Genomic DNA, 8,662 nt, shown 5'->3' with positions numbered 1-8,662 from the left:
GAGCCCTAGCCTCAGAGGGGCCACCTCAGTGCATGCCCTCCTTGCTCAGCACAATGCAGTGGTACAGGCACCAGTGCAGGAGCAGAATGCTGGTTCAAATCCCAACTCTGCTACTTCTGAGCAGTAGGTCTTAACTGGATGAGCTATTTAACCTCTGTGTGCCTTAGTTTCTCATCAAGGAGTTCATATGTCATAGAGTTATAATAAAAGATAGATGTGAAGCCGTTAGAGGAGTACAAGTACCTGGACAAAAATAAATTCAGGATGCAAAATTAATATATGGAAATCTGTTACATTTCTATATATTAATAACAAAGTAGCAGAAAGACAAATCAAGAACAATTTGATTTACAACTGCAACATAAAGAATAAAATACCTAGGAATATACTTAATGAAGGAGGTGAAAGATCTGTACTCTGAAAACTATAAAACACTGATGAAAAACATTGAAGAGGACACAAACAAATGGAAAGATATTCCATGCTCATGAATTGGAAGAATATGGTCAAAATGACCATACTAAAAAAAAAAAAAAAAAAAAAAAAAAAAAATATGACTATACTACCCAAAGCAATCTATAGACTCAATGCAATCTATCAATATACTGATAACATTTTCCACAAAACTAGAACCACAAAAGACCCCAAATAGCCAAGGGAATCTTGCAAAAGAAAAACAAAGCTTGAGGTATCACAATCCCAGATTTCAAGCTATACTGCAAAGCTATAATAACCAAAACATTATGGTCCTGGCACAAAAGTAGACATATAGATCAACAGAGCAGATTAGAGACCCTGGAAATAAATCCATGCTAATATGGTCAATTGATCTATGACAAAGGAGGCAAGAATATAACAGTGGGAAAGAGATAATCTCTTCAATACATGGTGTGGGAAAAACTGGACAGTTACACGAAAAAAAAAAAAGAAACTAGACCATTATTTTACACCACATATGAAAATAAACTCAAAATTATTAAAGACCTAAATGTGAGACATGAAACCATAAAACTCCTAGAAGAAAACCTAAACAGTAAGTTCATTAAAAATCTCTGACACCGTAAGTAAAAGCAACAAAAAACAAAAATAGGGATGCCTGGGTAGCTCAGGAGTTGACCATCTGCCTTTGGCTCAGGGCATGATCCCAGGTCTGAGGATTGAGTCCCACATAGGGCTCCCTGTGAGGAGCCTGCTTCTCCCTCTGCCTACATCCTTAGTGCCTGGAGCTGTGCCCTGCCCATACTAGGAACTCAAATAAAATTATATTGAATCACATTATTACTGAAGTTGATTTTTCATCATGAAGAGATCTGTTTATCCAGGATATTTACATTTCTTGATTTGAACACAATGCCTGCCTGTTGTATTTTTTTTTTAACGTTCCTCCATTCAGCTCAACACATTTGCCTCCCTGACACATTTAAAAGTTCATTTATTCTAAACATGCTGTGAATTATCCCCACTATAGAGATTCCTCTAAGCAACTATTGCCATAGGACTCATTCTCGCTTCTTCTGATTGATGATGAAAAGCAGTCAGTATAGAAACTTGAGCAATTTGACAACTGCTACCAAGTCGCAGCTGTTCCCCCACCCCTCACCCCCACCCCACAGCATTCCTGTCCTGTGAGGGTTCTAGGTTGAAGGACACTTGGTTTCCTTTTCCTGCGGTAATTTGCACCAAGATGTGATGCTGTCCTGTCACCATCCCCACGCTCACCGGTGGTCTCAAGACCAACCTCGGTAGGTTCCAGCAGGGCACAGCAATTCATGATTCACAGAGAAGGATAAATACTGCTTCCACCATCTAGTCTGGGGGTGGGGGGCAATAAACAAAATATACAAAACTGATCCAAAAATCTCTGTACTTGAAAGGTTAAAAGAGGAGATTCAAGCCACAAAAAACAGATTCTAACAAAAGTCAGAATGAAAGAAATGCTTAACGGAAGCACCAGCAATGTTCTGTGAACAGGCATGCTGGGGGGCAGAGGAAAGAACCAGAGGTTTGATTTGTGTTTGGGGACGGGGATAGGGATGCTTGGGTTAGACTGTGGCAGATTCGAGGGGATTGGGAAGAATTTAAGACACAAGAGAGAACAGAGGTCACAGGCCTCTTGGCAAAGAGGACCACAAGTACTTGAGTGGACAGGGGACACCACGGTCTTCTCCAGGGAAGTGGAAGGCACGGTCACCAAGGGAGCGATGGCACAGGATGCATGAAGTTGCAAGGGCCAATTCCTAATGCTGGGGAGACCGTGAGAACAACTAGGGGTAAAGAAAAGCAGGAGACATGCAGGGTCTGGCCAAAGATGGATCATATAAGCTTGTGATGAAGTCGAGCAACATGGCTCCAGGTTTTGTTGGGCCATGTCTATTTCAACAGCTCATGTGCCCACGTGCAGGACATTACAGGTGCCTTAACCTGTGCTGGGAAATCGATGAGGCCCCTGACAGGAAAATCAAGGGGGAAAAGAAAGGAGGGTGATGAGAGCAGAGAAATGGTGGAACAGGATGCCCACGCTGGGTAGGCCAGCAAGACAGGCTCTGGGCAGATAAGGAATTGAGGAACAAGAAGTTGCAATGCTATCGTAGAGCAGGTGGAGAGGGGGAGAGGAGACACAGAGAAGGTAAAAGGTCACCCTTGCAGCAAGGAACTTCCGTGTAATTTTGTGTTCTGCAAGGGGACCTGCCCAAGAGGACTCCTAATAAGGTGGAAAGGAAGAGGACACAGGGAGGCCAGGGATCAGATGAGTCACTTCTCTGGACACTGGGGATGCCCCGGATGACAATCAGGAACTGAATGCTGGGCTAGTCTGATAGCCAAGGGCCAAAGGGATCAAGGCACCTGGAAGAGACTTGGAGGTACAGGCAGTAAGCAACATGGCCGGCTGGAAGCGCTTCCAAGGGGGTCATCAAGTCCCAGTCTGAAAACCATCCTTCCAGCTCCAGCATGCAAGGACTGTGAGGCTGTGGGGAGGGCTGTGGGGGTGGGGGGGTGGAGCACCCTGCATGCACTGGGAAGAATGAGCGATGCCAATAGCAGGGCTTCCCAGGGCAAGGGTGGGAGGGGCAGGTTGGGCCAGGGAGCCAGCGCATTTCACCAAGGCCCTTGCCTCGAATTCCTCTGTGCTCCCAGGGCTTCCCTCCTGCCAGCACCCCTTTAACCAGCTCACTGTAACTTCTTTCGCATCATGGGATTTCTTCAAGCTTTCCTCAAGTTAGGGAATCTGCGTTAGCCAGCTCCCTGCCCAAAGAACCCCCTGGCACTCACTTTCTGGGTCAAGGTAACCGATTGGAAAGAATTCTTAAATTACAGCTCCCCACTGTGCTGGGCAAGAATTCTTCAGTTAACCAGGAACAAGGAACTGTTGGTGAGGAAGAAGCCTATCCAGGAAAGAATTGAAGACCCAACTGTTCTCAACACTTCAGTCCTCTTTTCTCCCTCCCCCTGCCTCTCTGCGTGGCCATAGGCAAGGGCTGGAGTCTATCCCAGTTAAGCTACTAGCAGGCTGGAAGGAGGCCATGCTGAGTGGCATTTATCAGCACCAGTTTGGGTCTCAGATGCAGTTGTGTTCCAATTTTATCTCTGCCTCCCCCCACTCTTGAGCAAATTTAGTAATTTCTATCAGCTTGGAGGTACAGTACCTGAACCTCTAAGATACTGGTCATAAAATCCTATATGAAATAAATCATATTAAGTACGGTTCCAGAATCTCTGGCATATGGTAGATGTTAGCATTACTATTACTAGTCATGTTAATGTCAACACCATTAATAGTATATTATCATACATGTCCCTATATGTATCACACAGGTCCTCGGAGAATGTCTGTTGAACAAGTGAATGCTCATTCTCTTCTCCAGGGTTGCATAAATCTATTCATGGACATTAAAGATACAGAGAAATTTTTCATATGTAAGAAGCAGAAAACCAAAAATAGTTTCTCTATAGATATATTTCTCCATTGGATGGAAGAGTCAGAAAGGTCACCCCTGCTTGTCCTTACAACTAAGATCTATAAGGTCTACCATAGTTACCTGCATTTCCTCATCTTTGGATCAACCACCGCTTAGCGGTTAGTTCACTGTCCATGCTGCTCAGGCACCAGAGCTCCTTTCTGAAGGGGCACTAGCCCCAATAGCACTCTCTAGTACAACATCAAATAAAACCAGTAAGAGCACATACTCTTGACTTATTCCTAACCTTGGGAGGAAAGCATTCGATCTTCCACCATGAATACAATGTTAGCTATAGGTTTGGTTTGTTTGTTTCTTTGTTTTACTAAGATGTCATTTGTCAGAGGGCACCAGGGTGGCTCAGTCAGTTAATCATTCAACTCTTGATTTCAGCTCAGGTCATGATTTTAGGGTTCTGGGATAGAGCCCTACATCAGGCTCTGTGCTGGGCATGGAGCCTGCTTGAGATTCTTCTCTCCTTTTCTTTCTGCCCCTCCCTACCCCCCACTGGTGCTTGCTTATACTCTCTCACTCTCTTAAAAAAAAAAAAATCATTTGTCAGATTGAGGATTCCTAGTATGGGGAGAGTTGTTTTTTTTTTTTAAAGATTTATCTATTGGGGTGCCTGGGTGGCTCAGTTGGTTAAGTGTCTACCTTTAGCTCAGATCATGATCCCAGGGTCCTGGGTCCCCACATCAGGCTCCCTGCTTAGCCTGCTTCTTTCTCTCCCTCTGCTGCTCTTCCGGCTTGAGCTCTTTGGCCTTCTTTCTCCGTTAAATAAATAAAATCTTTTGAACATTTTAAATAAAGATTTATCTATTAGAGAGAGAGAGAGAGTGCACACACACAGGAGCACAAGGGGGAGAGGGAGAGAGAATCCCGAGCAGATTCCATTTTGAGCACCAAACCCAATACAAGGCCCTGACAACCCTGAGATCATGACCTGAGGTGAAACCAAGTGTCCGCTGTTTTACAGACTGCACCACCCAGGCACCCTGCAGAGTTTTTTTTTTTTTTTTTTTTTTTAAAGTAGGAATGAACCTTGTCAAATGCATTATCTGTATCTAACTGAGATAATCGTGTGTTTTCCCTGGTCTTTTAATATGGTGAAATGCATTGATATTTTAACATTAACCTTGAATTCCTAGACAAGTCTCATGTGGTTTTGATGTAGTATCCTTGTTATATACTCTTGGATTTGATTTGCTAATCTTTTAAGAATTTTTGCCTCTATGTTCATGTGAGAGATTTGTGGTATAGTTTTTCTTGCAAGGTCCTTGCCTTGCTTTGGCAGCTCAGAAACACTAGCCTTATAGAAATGGCAACTATTGCCTCCTTTTCAATTTCTGAAAGTTTGTGTAGGGATGCTATTCCTTAAATGTCTAGTAGAATTCACCAGTGAAATCACCTGGGCTTCGAGACTGCTTTTGTGTGTGTTTTAAACTACTAATTTGTTTTAATAGATTTAGGGATATACAGGTTATCAGTCTTCTCATGTGAGCTTTAATTTGTTTCTCTTGAGACGTCGTATTCATTTAGTCTAAGTTGTCAAACTCCTTGACCTCAGGTTGTTCATGATAGTCCTTTAGTGTATTTTTACTAGCTGTAGAATCTGTACTGATGCTGCCTTTTCCATTTCCAGTACTGGTAATTTAGGTCTTTTTCTCTGGATCAGTCTATAGGCTTATCAATTTTACCTTCTCAAAGAACCAGGTTTTGGCTTTTGATTTTCTGTTTCTTTTTTAAATAATAAATTTATTTTTTATTGGTGTTCAATTTGTCAACATACAGAATAACAACACCCAGTGCTCATCCCGTCAAGTGCCCCCATCAGTGCCCGCCACCCAGTCACCCCCACCCCCCGCCCTCCTCCCCTTCCACCACCCCTAGTTCGTTTCTCAGAGTTAGGAGTCTTTCATGTTCGGTCTCCCTTTATGATATTTCCCACTTATTTTTTCCCCTTTCCCCTTTATTCCCTTTCACTATTTTTTATACTCCCCAAATGAATGTTTCTCTTTTCTATAATTGACTTTTGTTCTGATATTACTTCCATCTTTAGGCATACTTTGAGTTTCATTCCCTGCTCCTCATCTAGCCTAATGTGGAAGCTGAATGGACTTGAGACCTTTCTTTTTGCTAATAGAGGTTTGGTGCTACAAATTTTCTCCAAGTATGGCTTAAGTTATGTTCCAGATACATCAATTTACTGTGATTTCATTTATTTCAAAAGTTGCTCATTTTACTTTTGACTTCCTCTTTGGTGTAAGGGTTATTTAGAAGCATTAAAGTATTTGCAGATGTTTGTTAACTTTCCATTATTTTTTAATGTTTATTTAAGTAAGCTCTACACCCATCATGGGGCTAGAACACACAACCCCAAGATCAAGAGCTACATGCTCCACCAAATGAGCCAGCCAGGCACCGCACTGTTATGGATTTCTAATTTCAGTGTGATAAGTTGTACCTTAACATTTGAATTCCTTTAAATTAAGAATCCTTTTATGGTCCAGAATTTGGCCTACCTTGGTATTGTAAGTACACTTTGTGTTTATTGGGGCACCTGGGTGGCTCAGTGGGTTGAGCATCCAACTCTTGGTTTCGGCTCAGGTAGTGATCTAATGGGTCAGGAGAGGGAGCCCTCGCATTGGATTCTGTGCTCAGCAGGGAGTCTGCTTGGAGAGTCTCTCCCTAGGCCTTCTGTGCTACTCATGTGCACACTCATCACATGCTGTCAAATAGATCTTAAAAAGAAAAAAGATGTATATTTTGCTGTTACGAAGGGTATTCTATGATCAGATAAATTTGGTTGATATTTCTGTGGCAGAGAAGGGAGAGCTGTAGGATCCCTCAACAGTTCTTAAATGCTTAAGCCACTAAGATTTCATTGGCCAGAATGGGTCACACAGCCTACCTAGCCTTGTAGGTTTCTTAGAATAGAGGCAGAAGTGACTTCTCTGAACACTCCCCTAGTAGAGATCTGAAATCTTAAAAAAAAGTTTCAAGAACTCACTTAAGATTTTATTTATCTAGTCATGAGAGACACACAGAGAGAGGAGAGGCAGAGACATAGACAGAGGGTGAAACAGGCTCCTCCCAGGGAGTCCGATGTGGGACTCAATCCCCAGACTGGGATCATGCCCTAAGCCAAAGGCAGACGCTCAACTGCTGAGCCACCCAGGTGTCCCTAAACTTTTTTTTTTTTAAAGAATTGAGGGAGAGACTATTTGCAAGGGGAGTGGGGGAGAGGACTCCCCACTGAGCAGAGAGCCTAACATGGGACTCAATCCCAGAACCCTGGAATCAGGACCTGAGCTGAAGGAGACACTTAACAGACTTAGGAGCTCAGGGCATCTGGGTAGCTCAAATATTTTACAACTTTTTATCTGCGACTGAATAGAAAGTGCTTTCGGATTTAGTTCTCACTCTAGTCATTTCTAGTGAGGGGATATTTAGTCTAGATTAAGTAAAAAAAATATAATATTTTAGTAGGTTGTGTTTTTTGGTGTGTGTGCATGCTTTATAGTCCATCTGTCCCTGGGAATTAGAGGTATTATCAAATAGATTGACTTGGAATTAATTGGAAGCAGCAAGAATACGACAAGAGCAAAGGTCATGGTCATTTATTAGCTTTACTTTTGAGATGAATAGAAATTATTATATAGAGTCCTTTATAATCCCTTCTGGTAAGTCAACACTGCATATGTGCAGGCTGGGACAATATTCAGTGACTTTCATGCCTAATATGGATTGAGTTCCTGCCCTCTATCACAAGGTCAGCTTTCAAAAATCCACATCTGTAATAACTGCCAGAAACCTGCTGAGCAGCCTCGTTCCTGTGACCCTTTCCCTTCAGACCTCCCATAGCACATCCTAGGCTTTACTACAGAGCCAAGGATGAGGTCACCCACAGAACCTCAGGTCTAGTACTGAATCCCTGGAAACCCACCTGATGTGGAAAAAAATGGATATTTACTGGCATTTCCCACTCTTTGTTTCATAACACACACACATACAGCTACCCCCGGTATTCTGTGACCACGTGATGAACACATGTCTTCAAGTCCAGCCTCTCTCCTCTGGAGTTTAGCTCTGTGCATTCCTTGCTCTTTAGAGGTCTCGTGCACTCGGACTTACAATGTCTACAGTTGGGGCACCTGGGTGGCTCAGTGGTTGAGCATCTGCCTTCGGCTCAGGTTGTGATCCGAGGGTCCTGTAGTTGAGTCCCACATCAGACTCCCTGCAGGGAGCCTGCTTCTCTCTCTGCCTGTGTCTCTGCCTCTCTGGGTCTCTCATGAATAAACAAAATCTTGTCTAAAAAATGTCTACATTTAGGATTTTGATACACCCTCCATTCACCAGCACCTCCTCCTCCAACCAAATCCATTTCTCTTCCAGTGTCTCTCCAGTAAATGGCACTGATGGCTTTTATGAGAAACCTAGGAGTGCTTTTTGACACAAACTTTTTCCTCCTGTCATTGTATCATCAGGTTCTGTCACTATCAATGCCCTATTTCCTTAATTCTAAAACACTTAGATATTCCACAAAGCAGAATTTTTTTTTAAGCAGAAGTGTTTTGAACAGAGAAATGGTTAATGTAAAGAGGGTGTTCAACATTTAGGATTATCTTTTTACAAGCCACATTAAGTGGCCGTTAGGCAGAAAGGTGGATTGTGGCACAGATGGCTGGGCTGTCACTGTTCTGCAT

This window comes from Canis aureus, chromosome 32 (genome assembly GCF_053574225.1).
Source record: "Canis aureus isolate CA01 chromosome 32, VMU_Caureus_v.1.0, whole genome shotgun sequence".
Taxonomy (NCBI): Eukaryota; Metazoa; Chordata; class Mammalia; order Carnivora; family Canidae; genus Canis; species Canis aureus.
The sequence above is the reverse complement of the archived record's forward strand: the minus strand, read 5'-3'. Positions refer to the sequence as shown.